Source organism: Sturnus vulgaris, chromosome Z, assembly GCF_052056855.1.
Source record: "Sturnus vulgaris isolate bStuVul1 chromosome Z, bStuVul1.hap1, whole genome shotgun sequence".
Taxonomy (NCBI): Eukaryota; Metazoa; Chordata; class Aves; order Passeriformes; family Sturnidae; genus Sturnus; species Sturnus vulgaris.
Window position 1 is genome coordinate 73,071,212 of NC_142283.1, and position 20,721 is coordinate 73,091,932.

The 20,721-nt window shown below is 52.3% G+C and overlaps 1 protein-coding gene across 11 annotated transcripts in view; it reads left to right on the forward strand.

The window, feature by feature from the left end:
- The first annotated feature begins 4,611 nt into the window (after positions 1-4,611).
- Positions 4,612-20,721, forward strand: part of ATOSB (atos homolog B) — a 38,665-nt gene continuing 22,555 nt past the window's right edge. For 6 of the 11 annotated variants that reach the window (XM_088156842.1, XM_088156829.1, XM_088156835.1 and 3 more), the window contains exons 1-2: positions 4,616-4,671; positions 9,993-10,086. The gene's annotated coding sequence lies outside the window, so the exon portion shown is untranslated. Of the gene's footprint in view, positions 4,672-8,363; positions 8,611-9,992; positions 10,087-20,721 lie in introns of those variants that run through there. The other 5 variants (XM_088156841.1, XM_014886043.2, XM_088156833.1 and 2 more) reach the window with 4 other exon arrangements.

A 20,721-nucleotide genomic window follows, 5' to 3' on the forward strand; every position in this document is an offset into this window, starting at 1 on the left:
CACATACTTCTCAGAGCAGGGTGTGACCAACACATCATATTTGCTGTAGCTTTGTACTTCAAATCTCCAGGACTGAAGATCCCTTCCCTGCGCTGCACAAAATGTCTTCTTGCTAAGCATCCTCAGCCTGCTAAGCTGTAGCCAACAGCCCTCATCCCTCAGAACATGGTCTGCCAGCAGCTCCAGGATAGATCTCTTGAGTTTTGCACATAGCCAAGACCCCTGTTTAATTCTGGGAAGTCCTGTGTGTGTCTCAGGCACAAAACAACAGTGAAGTCTGTAGTGGGTGTAGCACTGGGTTAATGACCTGCATCAGGCTCCAGATCATCCAGCCTTTGTTCCTTGGTCCCTAAGGCCCACCATGATCCCTTGGGGGTCACAATGCTGCTCTCCTCTACAAAAGTACTGGGAGACAGCTGATGGGAGAGGCAACTCTGGAACTATAAGTGTGGTGTGGGTATGGGAGGAAAAGAGCCTTGCCTGGGCCTACCACCCAGTGCTTGTTAAAATGATATCAGATCATCTCTCTTCTCCCTTTCCCATCAGGACTCTGAATTCTGTCAGACATGCCCAGTTTTGGGGTAAGGCTTCAGTGGGCCCTGGGACTCGGTCAGCATACTGCAGTGACTTCAGCTCTGTTGTGATCCCAAGATCTGCTTGGAGCTGTACCAGAAGGGATTCCCACAGTGCCAGAAGAGAATGCCACCCCAACCCCCGAGAGGAGTAGGGCTCCTCCAGCAGGAAACTCTCCAAATTTGATTTTTATCTCCACTTCTTACCTGTTTTGGTCAAACAGGTAAACCAAGCACATAATGGAAACAGGTTCTGGTGGAGTAAAAGGTCCTGCAGCACTGGTTCACACTCCCCCATTCCCTGGCTCCAGCATAGGAACACGGGGCTCTACAATGCATCCTCTCCTTGTGACAGTCTCAGGGAAAGAGGGACAGGCTTTGGCCTCTGTCTCCTCTAGTTGTGAAAGACAGGGAGGACAAGAAGCATGAAAACCCCCAGAGATACAATCTGTGCTGCAGGCCTAGGACTGGGGCTGTGAGAGATACAAAAACCCAAGCTTTTTTGTGGTAATGCACCATTAAGAATGGAAGTGACAGCCAATGCTCCTCTAGTACACCTGCCCCATGGGCTTTCTCCAGCTCCTTTGCCAGCTGGGATGAGGCCATGAGTCACCACACAGTGCCTGGTCCAGCCCTGCCACTGTTCCACACCCTACCCAACCTGGCATCTTGCCAGGGGCCCCCAAGCAACGTGACAGCTGATTTCCTCTGGCTTCCTCCAAGGTCCTTTTAAAATTCTCTACAATCTCTCCCTGGCAGGACTCCAGGTCTTTCCAGACTCGCTTCTGCACATGGGTCCTTTATTGCTTTACCTACTATGGACTTGGATCAGGCGGCATACCATGGCACAGCCTGCTGGCACAGGAATCATAAAGGTGATGCAGGGTAGCATCACCCCTGTGGAGGCACATCCTGCCCCATCAGCTCTGGGAGATGATCCATGTTCTTCTCAAAGGCTCTTTTGTGATTGCGAAACCTGCCCACACCAATAAAATGAGTGTGTGCACGGGGATGTCACTCTTCCATGATGAAAACCATTACATTAAATTAAAACTGGGGCAGGAGCTTTGCTTGTGTCAGCTCCTCAGCATCCCGGAGCTTGGCACCTGATGGCCTTTCCGGTGGGATCAGCCAGCCTAGCAAACAGGCTGAACAGCCCCAGCCCGCCGCCGGGCAGGTTGGGGCAGCGCTGGCAGCTCCAGGAGGGAGCTAACCCAGGGATGAACTCACCATCACTCAGTCACCTCACCAGGGCACCCTTCAAAGGGAAGCCCTGAAGGCAGAAAGGCTCAAGACGGAAGGACGTCATTCCACCATGTGCTGCTCAGGACACCTCATCTTCCTCTGGAAACACCCTTCTCCCCAGCCCTCCTGGCAGGCGAGTCTCTGGAAAGTGGCCAGCTGTGGTGCAGAGCCATGCTCATTGTGCTCAAACCCCTCGTTTGCCTTCACCAACCTTTGTAAAGCCCTTTTCAAGCCCCCAGGGTGTGTAAGGAATAGATGAGGTCTACTCCTGGCAAGGCCTAGGGTGAGCTGCCCTCTGCAAAGAAGTAGTACAGCTTGTGCAGTAAATCTGTTGCATCCCCAACCCTCCCAAGCCTCTGGAAGTTTTTCCAAATACTCTCCAAACCACCACAGCTTGTGTTACTGTGCCCATCAAATGGCTGTGGTTGAGGTTCTACCCCATGGGAAGAGCAGTGGGAGCAGCCTCACCCCATCAGAGTGCTAAAAGGGACTTTTATGTCCTGCTTCTTAATCCTGCTTCTGGAGCGAGAACATGTTTCAAAAATCAGAGGAGGTTGCTAAGGGACAGTGTGTTCAGCAGGGACATCACTCACAAACCCTCAGCACTCAAAAGCAGGAGGTAAATAACTTGGGATATTATTAATCCTTCACTGCCCACACAATAAACAGATATGTGTTATTCTTGTCAAGGACAAAGGAGCCCATGTTTCTCCCCAGCCAAGGAGCTGAACCAGCAAATTTTTTTGATTCAGCTCCACCGTAGGTTCAGCTTCGACTGAAGTTGTTCCAGTTGAGTTCCTGTTCAGGCCAATAAAGGCTCATTAACCATTTTTTAACTGTGAACTCATTTCAGCCAGTTCATACTGGAAAACACAGCCTGTGGAAGCAGCTGTGTGATGGGGACTGAGCCTTTTTCAGCCCATCCCTGGTTTCCATGGCCTCTGCTGCCTTCCTGGTTAGACTCCAGAGCTTCTTGCCAGCTCAGCAGAGGTGACATGCAAGGTCAAAAGGCAGAAAAGCTAAATTTTGTCCTGGAAGTCTTTAGGAAACCTGCACTGTGAAAGACAAGCAGGCATGTAGGAGAACTGAGTTTCCTGGGCGCTTCCTGACACCAGCATCTGCACACTTGAATTTGAGGCAGCGGCTCCTGTCACCAGGAGCACTGGAGAATCGCATGTTCCTGTCATTACACTAAGAAATTAAAATGTTCCATACATTAAATACCCTTTAGTGGCCCACAAGCTGAATCTGGGAACAGCCAGGGGTTATTTAGCTAGAAATCTCCTAGAGCAGCAATCTGAGGCCCCAGGAAGAGATGAGGTCCTGTGCTGGCAGCTGCTCCATGGCCACATATCAGTCCACAGGACACTGAGCTGCCATTTCTCCCTGCAGTGAGGCACGTGCAGAGCACGGCTGTCAGGGGACCTCCTGTCCTGCTCACGGCTATTCCCAGCCAGCACCAGCACAGCTTTATCCATGACAGCACCGCCGAAAATAATGCCCCAGGATCAGCAGCAGGGCGAGGGGTGCGCTGGGACTCAGCAGCCGGTGCTCTGCAGGTTCACATCCAGCTCACTGCGTGCTAACACAGCCAGAAGACGAGATCTTGGTTATATTTATCATTTGACGATACTGGTGCCCACTATTTTTAGAGTGGTGTTGCAGCTGCAGCTCTCTGAGGAGCGAGGTGAGTCAGTTGGGACACTGATCTTTACCGAGCTTCACCCAAAATTGATGAAGTCAAGGCATCTCTTTCCCAACCTGAATGGCTCGTGGTCAGGCTGCTGAGCTGTGGGCTGCTCCCTTCGGGGCAGGGGGTCCTGCTGGCGTCCGCACAGGCAGGTGGCAGTGCCCCGGTGCCCCATGGCTGCTGAGTGTTTCGGCATCTCTGAGCAGCCACATCCCGGGGAGCACCCACAGTGGGCGCTGGCACAGGCCGGCATCGCTCGCTCACAGCCCGGCGGTGTCGGGGGTTGGCAGACCCGGCCTGCGGGGCACCGGCACCACCTGGGCAGTGGGGAACACCACGGTGACCCCACTCAGGACATGGGACACCGCGGGGTCTCACCTGGGGGAGGCCACACATACCCATGGGGCCAGGGAGGGCACGCGTGGGGCTGGGTGAAGGCTGACTGTGGGGCTGGGACATGCTGTGCCCGTGGGTGTGCGCGCGGGGTGGGACACGCCGTGGAGCCGGGGACACCTATGGGGTGGGATGTGTTAGGGATGAGAAGGCTGCCGCGTGGCATGGGACACGTCGTGCCCGTGGGGCGGGACCCACCGTTCTCGTGAGGCCGTGCCCGTGGGTGGGACACGCCGTGCCCCTGGGTGGGACACGCTGTGCCCGTGGGGCCGTGCCCGTGGGTGGGACATGTCCTGCCCGTGGGTGGGTCACGCCGTGTCCGTGGGTGGGACATGTCCCACCCATGGGGCCGTGTCCGTGGGTAGAACATGTCCTGCCCGTGGGGCCGTGTCCCAGCCCCGCCGTGGGCCCGGGCTCCCCCTCAGCCTGCAGGGTCGGGGGTTGGCGGTCCCGCCCCGCGCCGAGCCAGGCCCCGCCCCCGCCGCCGCCGCCGGCCAATGAAGAGCTGCCTTGCCTGAGCCCGCCCCTTCCCCGCTGTCATCACACTCCCGCACGTGGAGGGGGCGCGTCATGGGCGGGGTCTGGGCGCGGTGCTTCACCTCCTATTGGCTGTGCTCTCCCGCGGATCGCTCCGCCCAGCGCCCTGCCCCGCCCAGAACACCAATCAGCGCGCGGGAGGCGGACGGGGAGGCGTGTCCCCAGCGGCACCCGGAAGGAGCGGAGGAGCCGCGCACAGTCGGGGCCGCGGCGGCAGTGGCGGAGGGGGCGCTGGTGGGTCCGGCGGGGCCGCGGCGGGCAGGGCCGGGGGGCGGCGGGGCACGACCGGGCTCCGGCGGGGACGGGACGCCCGTGCGGTGTGCGGGGGGGTTCGTACGTCCCGTCTCTGTCGCCATCCCCCGGTTCCAGAAGGTTCGGGGGGGCCGTTGGGACCGGGGGCCCAGACCGCAGGGGCGAGCGGGAGCTGGGGGAGGCGCGACCAGGAGGGGCCGTGATCGGGGAGTATGGGGGAGGCCGTAATCGGAATGAAGGACTGTGAGCGGGGGGGAACCGTGACCGAGATGGGGGTCTCTGAGCTGGGGAGATCGTGAACGGGATGGGGGTCTGTGAGTTTGGGGGATTGTAACCGGGGTGGGGAGTTGTAGCCGGAGCACTTGGGCCGGCAAGGGGCCGGCGGAGGCTGTGGCAGGAGGTGCCGAGGCGGATGGGGGCTGGGGGTGGCCAGGCGGCGGTGTAACCCCAGAGCGACTTTGGGGGAGGGGGTGCCCAGGGGAGCTGAGGCTTCGGGAGGACTGTGTCTGGCAGAGGCAGATGTGGGGGGAGGCGGGAGGGACCGGAGCAGAGTGCAGGCTGTGCTGCGGGGTGTCCCCGATCCTGGCTCCCCATTCCTCCGCAGCTCAGGGAGGCTGCGCTGGCCCTGGTCTCGCCCACCAGGGCCACGTCCTCTGCGCTGTGACATGGGCAGGGACAGCCTGTCCGCGGCTCTGCCCGCACGGTGGGGCCTCCTCCTCCTCCTCCTCCCCCTCCTTCTCCTTCTCTTCTTCCTCCCGCGGGCATCAGCTCCAGCCCAGCTGGGACGCGGTGGGTCGTCCCCCGGGCCGGCCCGCGGCGGTGAGGCCGGGACCTCCGGGGGCGCGGGGGGCGCGGCTCGGGCGGCACCTGCCCCGGGGGTCCCTTCCCAGGCCCCGGCGTGGGGCTGCGGGGTGGGCGCCGGGGCGGATGTGAACCCCGGCATCCGCCGCCCTCTGGTGACAGCCAGCCGCGGGCGGAAGGGCCCGTCGGGGACAGTCACCCACCCGAAATCAGCAGCTGCCGACCTAGCGAGGTTTTCAAGCGTTTTGCGGGTTTTGTACAGGAATCACGCAGGCGGCGTGCTCTCGGCAGCCCGGGTGTCATGTTTGGAGAGGTGGCCTGTTAGGGAAGGTTGACGGAATGGCTGCGTGGTGGGTGCTGGGGAGGTGGGCTTGCTCACAACCCACCCGTGAACATGATCCATAAGTACGAGGGGCTGACACTTACCTCCGGGGTTTCCAAACTCCTTTTATTATTTTTCTTTGAAAGAAGCAGTGTGGAATTTGCAGTTGCTGTGGAAAGTGTTCGGCAGAGGAATGTTGTGCTCTAAATTTAAATTTAAATTTAAAAGTCATTTCCACTCATTGCCTTTTTAAAAACATGAGACAAGCAGAGATCTGCTTACAGACCTGCCCTCTCCCTGAATCGTGTCTGTTGGCATCAGCAAAGAGGGGAAGTTGGGAAATTGTGGAGAGCGTAGCAGGCTTGAACCCTGACACAAAGCAGTGTCTTGGCAAGCTTGGTAACACGAGGAGGTGAACAAGGTCCGGCAGGTGACACAGGAGAAAACTCCCAGTGTGATAGTGCTGGAGTTACTTTTGGCAGGGCTGGGCTTTAGGTTGAGGATTGGAAGAATGAAGTCATCCTGCAAAGCCTTGTCAGGGCCTTGTTTCACAGCAGCAATTCCCATGGTGCGGGTCTCGGAGTGAGTGAGTGAGTGAGTGAGTGAGTGAGTGAGTGAGTGAGTGAGTGAGTGAGTGGCGGGGCCCTGGTGGGGACTCTGCGTGTCCCAGCATGCAGTCCCTGCCCTAGGGCAGGCTCTGGTGGGAGTTGGCAGGGCTGAGGGGTTCGGGCAGGGTTGGTTCCGAGGGACGCTGCTGCTGCTGCAGTCTTTGTTGCCCGGGAGTCAACGCTTGCCCTGGGCTGACGTCCAGCCCCTGCTCCCACAACCCTGCTCCTCTTTAGCTGTAACACTGGATTCCTGCTGACTCCAGTGGGGCCTGGACATGGAGCCTGGGGTGGTCAGGACAGCAAAGCCCTGCTGTCACCACAGCTGTACAGCTGTGGCCCTTGGTGAGCTGGGCTTGTGGACCAAGGTCCAACCATAGTTGGAGTAGTGCTGGGGTAGTTTCAGCTGTGCCACTTGCCCACCTTGGTTTTGTTTCCCATGTGAGAGGTTTCTTATCCACTGAAGGAAGGAAAGCTGATAGAGTCACTCTGCATGTGGGGAACTCTGCTATTCAGAGGCACAGCTTGCTGAAGAGATCTCTTGCTTCCCTGCTTTTGTGGCAGGTTGTGCAGAGCAGCTCTCCATGCTCTATTTTTCACGTCTGCCCTCTCCAGAAGTGGCCTTTAGGGAATTATAGATGATTTAAATTTTACTGATAGGGCTGCTCTTTCACTCCTGTTGGCTTACTCCAAAGTGGATGAAGGCCACAGCCCCTACACCCTCCCTTCACTGATGCTGTGCTTTCTCAGCCCCTCTGCCCTTGGCTCTCTTCTCTCTGAGCATGCAGAGCAGGAGGAGGAAATTCCCTCCCTATGTTCAAGGAACCTCTGAGGGAAGAGAAGCACATCTTTGCCCCTGGTCTTCCTCCTTGCTGTCTGCTGCAGTCTGCTTGCCCTGGCACATTTCTACATGACTGTGCTGAGTAGCAGAGGCCAGAGATACCCAAACTTTGCTCTCTGAGTCTGAGGGTGATTGAAGGAGATGGTTATTGATCTGGGTCTTCAAGGTCAAAGACTCTTGGCTCTTCCCAAGTCCTTTCCATGTTCGTACTGCTCTGGGCCTGCCCATTTTTGTCCTCTGCTAGATCTGGTTGGCACCATCGTGTGCTGTGTGGAAATGTACCAGACACTTCCTGATGCAGAACAAGAAAACCTGTTGTTCATAGGTATGTGACCATAGATGAGAAAGGAGAAAGTGAAGCCATATGGTTAGAAAAGTGGTGTCCTCAGCATGCTGTCAATGGAGCTGTAATCAAATTATCAGAGGCTTTGGTAGCTGGAGGAATTAATGAGTCAGGTTTGAAACAGGACAGGTGTGAAGGGCAGCATGGGAGAAATCCTGAAAGGAGATATTTGTATGCTGGCAGATGGTTTGTAGCAGGTTACTTAGTGAGATTGTTGCAGGTTATTTTGTGAGAGTCTTCTGTGAGAGGCTTTTGCCTGATGTCTCTCCACGTTGCATAATTCCCAGGGACCCCTTGCTCCAGGGAGCTGTGTGGGTCTCTGTGTCCTGGTGATGCCATGTTACTGTGTTTCTGATCCTTCCTTCTGTCTGCAATGCCTAGCACCTCTGCTCCCTGGAGCCTGTTTTCTGACCAGCTCAGTTACTTTGTTATTTCATTTTGCTTTTGCTCGTGAGGTGAATATAACCTCCAGAGGATTTAGTCTCACAAAGTTTGAGGCCTGCTTTGAAAATTATTTTCTATGACAGGGAAGTGTCTCTGTTCATCCTCCCTTTGGCTTTGCCCCTCTCTTTCACAGTCTCCCTTGCTTGGCCTGTGAATGCCCAGCTGCCAATTAACATGTTTTCCCCCTGTTTCCATCTGCATCTTCAGCTGGTTCTGAATCCTGAATGAAGAGCAGCTGGGCTCACATACTCTGCATTTCAGAGAGCTTGTTCAGGACTGGCCAGTGGTTTGCAGTCATACTTGCCTGTGGCCTGGACAACCCCCCAGCTAAGCAGTATGATGGTAGAACAATACTTGGATGGTAAACCTTCAAAGGAGTCCAGTGTGCTGCAAAATGGGAAGTTAGTGATTCAGCTGGAAGTGCTTTTCAGTAATGAATCCATGTCCCAGGCCAGGGCTAATGTCAACCCTGAGATTCTTGTTGTTGGAAGTGAACAAAGATGCAAAGCCCTTTATGCAAGAGCTGAGGTGGTAATCCAGATCTCCTGGCCTCGGTCCATTTGAGGTAATTGCATTCTTCCTGGGTAGTGTTTTCAACCCATCCCTGTCAGATATATTGTCATTGCTTCCTGTGCTGCTGCAGTATGTGGGTGGCAGTGCTTCAGCCATGTCCAAAGCAATTCTTGTCACTGCTCAGGCTTAGCACCTTTTGAGCCTTCTCTGAAAGACTGTGTGCTAGAGCAGGGACTTGGTGAAGGGTTTTCAATATATGTATATTTACATATACACATGCTGCATTTACTGAGGTTTGTTCTACTTATAAGCTCTCCAAAACAATAGCCCTTGTGCCTAGCTGGTACAGTTTCCAAGTGGGACTTCTCCTGGGATGCCACTGCAGGAATCATTAAGCACTAACTTTCTGGATGCCCTCAGGACTGTTTTAAGGGCTGAAGCCCCAGTAGAGTAGTGTGGCCATGCCTCCCTGCACCATGAAGTGAAGGCTGTGCTTCTGGGGCACTGGTAGCCTGTCTGCCCACCGTGCTCTGCTCCCTGGCACGGCAGCTCTGGTCACAGCTGGGCTGTGCTGTGGTGGTGCTGCAGGGTGGTTGGCTGTGTGGATGGTCAGGATGGGGAGCAGGGACTGCGTCACAGCAGTTTTTACCCATCACGCCTGCAGCCAGGGCAAGTTCAGACTTGATCCTGGGCAGGCTGGTACCGTCCTGGTTTTCAGGCACGAGGACCTAGCCCCCACGAAGTGTGATCTCCAGTGGTCTGCAATTAAAGCACTGGGAGCCTGGGGAGGAGACTTAAACAACATCTTTGTGATGGTGTTGGCAGGCTTCTCGGAGATTTCTATTAAGCAATTGTCGTTTTCTCCCTTCTCTGTAGCCTGGGCAACGCTGCGGCATTGGATTTGTCTTGGTCTGTTTGGGTTGTTGGGAGGGGTGTCTCTCCAGCAGTGGAGTTTGTCCCTCCCTGCCCTGGCTCTGTGTCTCCTTGGGGTGGCTTTGCAGGCGGACCACAGGCGGATCTGTTCTTGCAGATAAACCATATGCCAGAGCACCCACTTGAGTACAGCAAAGCCTGTGTGGTGGAGAAACCTACAGCTGCGTGGGTGGACAAGAACAAAGCCAAAAGCACAGAAAGGGCTTTATTTCCCACCGAAATCTGGGAAGGGAGATCGTGGATGTGACCTTAGCAGCTCTCTATGGAGAACCAGCTGGAATTGTGGAAGGAACTGGGGGTAGCTGGAACCCAGGAGGGAGTCGGGGATGCAGGTGGAGGGGCAGTCTCAGCACTGGTAAAAGATGTGGTAGGATCTTTGAGCTGGGGTGCTTGAGGTCTCTCTCTTGTGTGCATGGGCCACTAACTCACTTGGCTTGGATGAGCAGTTACTGGCTACCCATTGTTCCAGCTGAACCTGTGCATGTGAACTTGTCTTTCCAGGTGACCCAAGACAACCAGAACAAGCAACCTCAAGGCCACACTGGGAGGGCTGACAGCTGAGAGCCTTCTCTGTCTGCTCCAGCCCTACACCAAGGTTAGCAACTTTCAAACATCACTGATTTCCCTTCCCTCATGAGGGCTGTGTGAAGAAACAGATCTGTGGTCTTCTCCCCTTGGCTCACAGGGATAACTCTGTAAAGCAGATGTCACCTAGGTGATGTTCTCCCACAGCCAAGGTTTTATGGGTGCTCCTGCACCCCACCTGGCTGTCAGCATGACAAAGAGAACCTGGATGTGTGGATTCAGCGCTGCTAAGACTGTTGAACCCTGCACACAGTTGTCAGGAGCTCAAGAGTGGTGTGTTCTAAACCGTAGGGAACTTGCAGTCTGTGCTGTTTGCCACACTCGTCCTGCATGCCAGCAGGATTGAATTGGGAGCATTTTCCAGCTGCAGGTCCCTGCTGTCTTTCACCTGAACCTGAGACTTTACCCAGAGCTTGTGGCAGATGTATTCGTGTTCTCTATTAAAAGCATTTGGGTTTGGTGTGTGAGGCTCAGAGGAAGTGTTTTAGGAGGACAAGCAGTTTTTGTATTGCCAATGGCAAGAAATATTACCTGCTCTGAGGTAACCAGCCTGGAGCAGTCTGAGATGGCTGTGTGCTTCCTGCCCTGTCCATGGATGCTTGTGTGCCTGCCTAGAATCCAGCCGTGCTTTCCCCCTGCACGGTGTGCTCTCACCTGGAAGGGAGCCCTCATCAGGACTGTGCCTACGGCAGGGCAGGCTGAACCCTTCTCTCAGCCCAGAGCTCAGGTGTGATTTGGCCATGAGAGATTATATGGGGAAGACAGAGTTTAGGGATGCATGGCTGCCCAGGCTCTGCAGCTCTTCCTCTGAAGTGTCTGCCAGGAAAGTTGGGACCAGTCCAGAGGCAGCTGGAAACTCGGCCTCAGGCCATCTCATCCTTCATCCTGATGCTGAACTGGTATCCACAGTGGGTGAGGCAGGGATAGATTTACCTGTGAAGGTGAAAAGAAGGAAAGAAGAAGTCCTTTGCTCATACCAGTGCTCTGTGCTGCAGATTGCCAATCACACCATGCAGTGACAGCAGAGCAGCCCCTTTATCCAGCTGGGCTGTAGCACCAATAATACCTGTTCCATTATGGGATTTTATATCTCTCTTAGTGATGAGAGACGTGGCAAAGACCAGAGAAAAGGTTTGCTCTCAGTTCTGCTGGAGCTGCTTGTAGATCCCAGTCCACTAATTTCACAGCATCCTCTCAGGGCTGCCCTGCCTTTTAACAAGGGGCATTTTAACACAGGGCTCACCGTGGAATCATAGAAAGGCTTGGTTTGGAAGGAACCGTCAAGATCACATTCCAACCCTCCTGCTATGGGTCAGAGGAGCCACACACTAAACCAGGTTGCTCAGGGCCCCGTCCAACCTGTCCTTGAACACTGTCAGGGATGGGGCATCCACAGCTTCTCTGAGCAACCTGTAGCCAGTGCCTCACACCCCTTTGGCACAGTATTGGATCCACTTTTCTCCCACTTCTCCTTGCTATCCAATTAGCTTAATATCTTAATGGACAGCAAATCTCCCATTTATGTGTAAAGCAGCAGCTTTTCCTGTCGATTGGCAACAGCATGAAGCTATTCTCTGGTTTGTATTTCACCTTACCCAGGTGATATCAGTGAGTTTATATTTGGATTGAATTAGCAATTTTGGTTCAGTTTAGTGCAGCTGGCGGTACTCTGGAAACTGCTTGCAGACCCATTTGACAGAATTTGCAGCGCCTCTCTTGGGAATGGGATTGAACCCTGTGCTGGGAAACCTAATGACTGGGCAAAGTGGAGTTTATATCTTCAACAGAAAGCAGTCAGCCTAACATCCCTCAGCCTTCTCTTGGTGTGTGTAGGGCAGCCTCGCCCCCGAGTCTGACCAGCTGATGTAGCACTAGATCGTCTTTCCACTGAAAACCACAAGAAAATGCTGCCTTCTTCAGAACTGGGGCTCTGGGTTCCTTGTGGGTATTGGCACTAGAGTTATGCAAGGAATCCCCTATTTGCCCTACCATCTCTGTTGCAAATAGGTCGGGCATTCAAAGATCCTGTTCATGGGAGTGTTGGGACAGCTGGATCCTTGTTCAGTTCTTGCTGCTCCCAAGAATGGAGTAGAGGATCATCTGCTGAGGCTATTTTAGGTTTCTGAGCATTGCTGGTGTCCCTCTGAGCTCCTATTTGTCTGCAATCCTACGACTTCCTGCTAAGATCTGTGTGAGAATCCTGTATCCTCATGTGTGAAGGTTTTGCTTGGGCACAGGGATTAGGAGGAACTTTGAATTCCTCACTTACCTCAACCTCTAAGCCATATCAGCTGTATCTGTGACCCCTTTTTCTAACCTTTAGCTCTGAACATCCCTTGGGCCTTGCTTTGCAGATGCCCATGTATTGCCTGGTGGGAAGCAGGCTGCAGCTTTGCAATGTTTTTCTGCCAAAAATGTGGCATCCTTCCTGTTTGCAGCAGTTGATTCTGTTGTCTCAGATGGGAGCATGCATTGCCAAAAAGAGTCTTCCACAAAACCTCTAGATGTGGAAATACTCCAAAGCCCACAGCTTAGTGAGATGAGATCCTGGCTCTGGCTGTCTCTGTACGGCTGGATGGCTACTTGCCATCTGCCTCCACCATCCTCCAGCCCTCCAGCGTGGCACAGGGTGAGGCCTCCTGGCCTCTCCCTTCTTAGTACACTCAAGACTTTTGGCTTCCCTGCACTTTTTGGTTTCCACCTGCTCAGGTAATTTTTCAGCAGTGCTGAGCATTGCTACTGCATGTTGAGGCAAGATGTGGCTCTGCAGTTTTGGCCCATCTTTATTTTTAGCTGTGTAAGGCATGGTTGATGGTATCAGAAGGAAGTTGCACGGCCTCCGGAGCTCCATGACTCATCCTGGATCAGGACTGAGGCTTTGCTAGCTTCTGCTATAACCCTCAAGTGATGTAACTGGTTGTGGGAAAGGGCAGAAGAGAGAGAAAAGCAGAGCTTTTAGAAGTTGGGGTTTTTTTGCTTCTCAGCAAAGTTGTTGAATTTTCCCATTGAAGGATATTGACAGGTATCACTCCTGAGTGTGATTCAAGAGTGTCCTTTGTCTTCCACCTGTGACTTGTGCCTGTGTGAGAGAGGTGAAAGGGAGAGGAGCTCTGCTTACCACCGAGGCTGGGTAACTGTTTAGTGGCATGTAGCAATGGTAGGGAAGAGTTTTTAGGGCAAGAAACAAAGCAGGATCCTGTCTCCAATTCAAGCCACAGTGGGGTTTGGTGCAGCAGTGCAGTCTGGAGCTGGAGAGCAGAGGCTTAGGAAGTGCCTGCCAGGATGCAGCAAGAAGAGTCTGAGACCCCCCATTCTTTTCAGATCTGGTGCTACTGCAATGTGGAAAGAGCTCCTGGGGCTTTCTGACCTGCAGGCAGCTGTATTGGGCTGGACTGGACAGGGGCTGCATGTCACCCCCATGGAGCAGGCCCTGTGGGACAGGTGAGGATGTTGAAGCAGCCCTGCCTGCCACAGCACGAAGGAGATGCAATTAAAAAGGTCTCTATCCCCCAAATCTGTCAGTGTAGGTCTCCTGTGCCTTGCCTTGAGAATAGACAAGGTGGGGTGCAGTTCACCTGGGTCCAGAGTAGGGTCCTTGCCCCTGAGGTGGGCAGAGATGAGGACCTGTGGGAGTGGGCATCCACCTCTGCCCCCTTTCCTTCCTCAGTGAAGGTGCTATCTTTTAGGAGTATGTGGAGGCTTCTGGATGTTTTGTGTGTGGGGCAGCAGGGAGAGGACAAGCAAGAGGAAACAAGAGCACAAGCAAGAGAAGGGGAGATAGGACAGCATGCTGAAGGGTATTGCTATGGCAACTTGCCACTGGCAGCATCACTGACAAGGCAGAAGAGCAGTTGGGCAATTGTGCAAGGTGCCACAGCCCTCAGCTCAGCTGTGCCGTGGGCTTGGCACCCCTGGGCTCCTGCCTGACAATCTGGCATCTGTAACTGTTCTCCTCTGGCAGCAGCCTCAGGGGTGTTTTGTCCATCTTCTCCCCTCTTTGGCCCCTTGCTGGGCGTGTGGGGAGGCAGCTCCTGTTTACAAACCTGTTTGGTTTGAAGCCCTGAGCTGCAGAGCAGGCCCAGCCAGGAACAAACCAGTCTCTTGATCCCTCTCACTGTACCATGGAAGAAAGCAAGTAATTCTGCTGCCCTTGCTTATCCTCAGTTAATCAACCTAAGTGGCTCCAGCCATGACTGCACCTTCCCAGGATGCCTGGCCCTGTGCTGTTCTGTCCACCTTGCACAGCCAGTTTCCTTGCTCCAGGGTATCTGTATTCCAGGGGGAGGGCAGACACTCTCGTGATCCCTCTGAGACCATCCTCTGGGGCAGGTAAAAGATAAGTTAAACATTTTTGAGGCTGCCTTTGGATAGACCCCTTACCAGATACTGGTAAGAGAGCTGGCTACTGTTGGTGAAGGGGAAATCATAAGGGGAAATCGTGCACTCAGTAGCAGAGGGAATGGGTCAGGAAGCCATCTCCAGCCTGGCCATAATGTGAGTGTGACTGAGATCTGGCCTGTCATCCATGATATGCCTAAAGGCCTGGATGTAAGCCAGGGAAAAGGACCTGCTGGCGGCAAGCACAGCTTGCTCATGTCAACATGGATGGCTGTGTGAGCTGTAAACCTCTCTCATTACACCTCTCAAAGGTCACTGCTGGCAGTGAGCTACAACGCCCTGCCACAGCTCTGTGCCCAGCCCAGAGTGAGAGGCGAACAAAGCTCTTGGGGATGTATGAAGGTTAGTTGTGTGAGCTTGCCATGGGTTGGCACACGCTGCTCTAGTGCCTGTGACCAGAATCTCTCTGGGACTAGGGTGTTCAGTCAAAAACGGATGGGAAAAGATGCCCGTCTGTGAGCTACCCAAATAACTTTGCACTCACAAATGTCATAATCCTTGCCTGAGCTGTGACCTCTCCTTTCCAGAGTACAAGGCCTCATGTATTGTCCTGAAAACCATTTCACCTTTTCCAATATGCCCTAGTGTCCTTCTGTGATGTAGGATTACTGTAAGATCTCTACAGACTGCCCAGTTCTGTCCAGTTCTGCAGTTTCAGTCGTCTTAAAACTCCCCTATAGTCTAGACTTGTTTGCACAATGTTCCCTGGACTCCAGACCTGGTGTTCCCAAGGGAGAGCAAACAAGGAGCTGGAAGCTGGAGCATGGAGGCTCTGGGAAAGCCGCCTGTGGCAGACAGCAGTCTCCTTCCTCCCTCTCACTTCCAACAGGTTCCTTCCGCTTTCAGAGGGGAACAGCTTGCTCTGCACTGACGGCTGGAGCTTCCTTCCCATGGAGGAATCTGGGACACTGGTACCTGACACTGAAGACAGTTTTGGGTCAGCAGTTTGAGCACTGCCTTCCATGTATGTGGCTTTCAGCACTCGGTGTGAGAGCTGGTGTTACTTTATATTATGGGTACAGGTGGTGGCAGAGCATGGTAACAAGTCTATTGAGCCACACTGTAGTTCCCTCTGACCCCACTTTCATGCCAGTGGTTTCTCATTTTTCCTCTAGACTGAGGCCCTAAGACGTGCTGTGAAATATCATGGAGTGATGCAGAGTCCAGCAGATGAGGCTCTGGGTCATATGTGTGTGTTGGGGTGGGAATTGCCATTTTCTAGGGGAGAGGATGTTTTCTCTTTTGTCATTTGTAAAACACCTTGCCTGCCAAGGTCACTGCACAAGGCTTAGTCTCATGGACACTGTGTCCCCATGAGTTACAACCATGTCATCTTTGAACTGCTGCTCCCTCTTCTTCTTTTTTAAGCACAAAGGACCAAAAAAGCCCAAAGATAGTGGGGTTATATACTCTGCTGCCAATGTGGGGAGGAGTTAAGATAGACAGTGCTGGAATAAACATTTAGGCAGAAGCAGTCAAGAGAGATTTCCTCCAGGCTGAGCTGTGGTGTTGAAGCTGGGAGAGTACTGTATGGGTTATATGCTGCTTTGCTTTACCTCTGCCATTACCTGAGGCAAGTCCAGGACATGCATGCCTACTTGTAATCGAGGGGGGACACCATTCTGAGCAGTGTCACTCTGAAAAATTGGACGGTGCCCTGTGGGACATCAGGACCAATGTGAATGCTGCTGCTGTGGGAAGAGTGGTGGGGATTTCAGTAGAGAGGTGATAGATCAGTGGCATCAAGTGGAAACTTCAACTCCATGGGTGTTTCTACCTGCATACCCTAAACTGTGAGAAGGGAGCTGAGTCCAGCTGTGCTGTACAGGTTGTCTGGAAGATGCATGAAGAATGGCTTGCAAGAGCCAACTCTTAGCTCCACTCAGGCCGGGAGAAAGTGCCTGGATGCCATGCACCAGGGTTTGCTTATTGCCAGTCAGCGCTGCTGGAGCTGTCAGGCCAGCACTGCCACTCAGCCCTTTCTATACCAGCGTTTGCATTGCTGATGAGATTAGCATAGCTGGGCCAGCAGTGGACAAAGGGCGTAATTCTCAAGATCCTCTCTGCTGTGACTGCCAGCAAAATAGAGCAGTTATGGCATCAAGTAGAGAGTCTGAGCTTTGCTTTCAATTCATATTTTAACAGCAGCAAGAGCTAAAAATATAAGCTGTTTTTGAGGAACTAGAATATTCTCAGGCTTTTCATCTAGATCTGGTCTGCTGACCCCTTTCCTAGGCTGACAGTCTCGGATCTTACAGTATTTGCAATGATCTGTTCTGGCCGTGTGATAAATCTGGAGAGAGAGAACAGAAAAATTGGTGGCATCAATCTGCCTCCCTGAAAGTGCTCCTCTTGCTGCTGTGCCTGTTCCCTGTAACCAAAGGCTGTTTTGTGGCTTAGATTTGTTGAGGAAATAGACTTACAGCTCTTCCCTTTCTTCTGTGCAGCAATTTCCCTGGCAGCTCAGTAGGAATGATTTATTACAGATTTCAGCTGTTTAATTCTGTTTCCCTACAATATGACAGTGTTGGAGTAACTGAGCAAAACGTGGTGATGTTTCCGGAGGAAGGCTGCTATCAGAGGCCACCCCTGTAGCAGAGGCTGGAAGCAAGGAGGAACAGTTTACCAGGAAATGCCTGTGTTCGTGTACTGGGCACTTTTGGGAAGGAACAGGCACCTCACCCTTCAAGCTTCCTCGCTACAGGACTCCAAGCATTGCTGATGAAGCCGTTTGAGCAGCAGCAGTGAGAATGCTGCCCTCCAGAGCCTGGGAAAGGTCTGACCAAAGTGGTGGTCTGGAGAGAAAAGGCAAATTCTGTCCTTATGTGAACCTTCAAGTGCTATTTTTGGAGTGTAGGTTTGTTTGGGGTTTTTGGAGGGTTTTTTGTTTTGTTTTGTTTTTGGTTTGTGGGTTGGGATTTTTAAATTACTTTTTGGTGGTGGTTTGGGCTTTTTTTTGGTACTGAAAAGAAGAGGTATCATTTGTGCAAATCCCTATAAGGCAAGAGAGAATTTCCTTTGGAGTGAGCTAGCCTGAAACTCGATATGTCTCTGATGTGTGTTAAGAGAGAAATGAAAAGATAGTACCATAAAGTGATAGAGGATAATGAATTTCATCTAGTATTATGTTGTCCTGGGAGATAGAGCTGGGGCAAGGGTATTGCAATAATGTTAGGCTTTGCATGACAATAACAGCAAATACCACCTTAACACACTTCCCTGGGGAGGGGTGAAAGGGTCAGTTTTCAGAGAGTCCCCAGGAAGGTGGAGCGAGGCAATCAAGAAGACAGAAGCCTGGGAAAAGATGCCAGGAGACTTACAGATGAGCAGTGTGTAATAGCTGTGCATTTTTTGCAGCTTGAGTTCAGTTTTCCTATTCTTTGTCCCAGCTGAACTAGGCAATGCTGGGCTCTTAACCCCACTGCAGTCTTGAGAAACATACTCAAGAAACCATAACTTTAATAACATTAAAGAGCCTGAATGAACAAATCTTTAACTTATTTTTCTGCAAGGCAGATAGATGAGTGGTGGTTTGTTACTGCACCAATAAAATTTTATTTTATAAAATAAATAATTTAAAATTATTTTTAAATCATTTTAAAGGGATTTTAAAGGGTTCTACTGTGGGTGAACACTGCTATAGACTTGGTCCTGGGAAGCTTTACTGGTTAGCAGGTCCTCAAAAGGGTTTCTGTAGGTGTGTGATAAAAACAGAGAGCCTGAGGTCAGTACCTGGAAACTTAGCAGCTCCTAGAGCTGGGCCAGAGTATCAAGTCTTTACTCAGACACATGAATCTTTTAAGGTAAAGAATGCCATGACTTGTTCTCAGTGAAGCATCCAGTCCCCTAACAACCTTTTGAGACTTCAGCCTTTTGACACTCCTCTGATTTGTAACTCTCTCTCTGGGTCTTTAATTTAAGTTTGTTGGTTTGTTTTATTTTCCTGGGCTATGCTAAGTTACTGCATGTCCTGGTCCCCTCAGGTGGCAGAGAGCACGTGGGTCAGTTTGTGTGCAGAGCTGGGTGCAGTCCATATGGCAGCAGCAGATTGGGGCCAACTTCTGCTTTGAGAGAGGTGGGAACAGAGGAGATGCACAACTGGGAAAGCTGCTTGATGTGGAATACGTGGGTACCTTTTAATCCCTCCCCATCGCTGGGGTTCTCAGAGGTCTCGGTACCACTCCTGCTCTACTCCCCCATGCTGTGCCAGGAGCTGGGGGCTGCCCACCCACTCTCCTTCCTCAGGGCAGGGTCAGCATGCTGTGACTCAGTTTCCCTGAAGCCTGATGAGAAGGAAAGGGGTGGAACAGGACCGGAAAGGGACAGAGGGGAAGTTACAGCAGCTGTAGGAAATGGCGTTTAAAGGTTCTGCAAGATGGCCTTACCCCATGCTGTCTGCTGGGGAGGTGTTTTGGGGTCCAGTGGTACAAGCTGGCTCTGTCTGCTATGGAACTGGTGTTTCAGGATGTTGGGCAGCTCCATTCCATGCAGAGCTGGCATTTTTGGCAGCCCTTGCTCCATACTGCCTTTTCCTGTGCCAGGGAATCATGCTAGGAAGTGAGACCTGGCTGTACCTTCCATGTCCAGGGTGTATAATTATGCAGTTTCTTGGCACTGCTTCCCCAGCTTGTGACTTCGGGCTGCTGGTCAGGATGTGGGTCTGAGCTTATCTAAGACAAGGCAAGAATCAGCATGCAGACTGTGTAGTAACAGCCTGGCATCCCTCTCTGACTCGGATTTGCTCCTGGTCGTGGAGCAGTGCCTCTACCTGGGGGCAGGAGCAGAGGAATCCTTGCAAGACTGACAGTGGGAGTGCCCAGTCCCAGTTGTTTCCTTCCTCATCCCTATTCGTCTGTGTAACCCCAAATTTGCATGTGTGGAGCATGTTTTGTAATAAACCTGCTGAACTGAGGGCAGGCAGAGCAAAACCAGGAGATTATAAAGAAGTGTAAGGCCAAACCCTGCCCATGTTGCTGCAGCAGTGTGAGGCACAGTAGTTTGTAATGATGATGAGCATGGCCAGAGACATCCCTCCCACACTGTTGTGTGTATCTGATGCTTCCTTCAGCCACCACCAGATTGTCAGTACAGCTCTTTTGTAAGTGGAGGGTAGGTCCAGCTTCCTGTGGATGCTGCAAACTGCCTTGCTTCTGTGAAACTCTTCATTTGAGGCAGTGCCCTAAGGGTTAAGCTATGGATGTGGGATAGGGTTTGTAACAGGAACAAAGAGGGCTTTTAAGGTCTGTGCTGGCCTAGGAATAGAGGGAATTGATTGAGCCTTTCCCAGTGTGTTGAATTACAAAGGTCATGGAGACCCTTTTGCTGGGAGGCAGCAGCCTTTGAGTTCCCTGCTGGAAGTGGGGCAGAGAGAAAAGAAATTGTGAAAGTCAGTCAGAGCAACTTAGTGGAGAGCTTTAAAACCAGGTGAAAACTGGAACTCTATCCTGGGGTAAATAATGACTGAACACAAGGCAGGGTATCTTGTCCCTGGGATTTTTGGGTGGTTTGGTTTTGCTCCACCTCCTTCCCCCTATTGCATTTACAGCTGCCCCCACACATGGCACCTGAATTAGCAGCACCTCTAGTGTACCCTAAACTTGGGCCTCTCCAGCCTGTTCAGGGCTGGTGAAGGCAGCAGAGGGTAAAAGGTAATGCCTGTAAGTGAGGATCTTTCCAAAATGCAGAAGAGGAGAGTCTCTGGTGCCTACAGACACATTTTGCCTTGACAGAAGAGGAAGTTTCATACCCACCTGAGCTAAAACTGGATTTTTCATGTGTAGTTGAGCAGGAAAACCCAATTCTAGCTGGTTTCCAAGCCCATCTTCATGTTGTCTGCTCAGGACATGTGCATGTGTCCTGTCCCATGGGGCACAGCAGCAGAAGATACAGCAAAAGAAGCTAGGGGAGGGATGGATGGCAGAAACCTCTGTTTCCTTCTGTTTCCCTTCCTTCAGCAAGAGGAAAAGTAGACACAGGTAGTTTCCATCTTGAGCTTTGGATGGCTGGAGCCATGCAGCCAATGCACCTAAGACGTGTACAGAAAAAGGTGGTTTAGTCCTTAAACTTTCAGGTTTTAAGTGCCAGCTTAGCAGGCATTTGGCCATTCAGCTCCATCCACTGGCACAGGCGTGCTTTCCCATCAGATCTTTTATTTAAAGTAATTCCACTTCTGATCTTTATGTTGGATCAGATGATTTCAGATATGATTTTTGAAGCAAAGGACTGTTTGGGCTCTGCCTAGGAGATG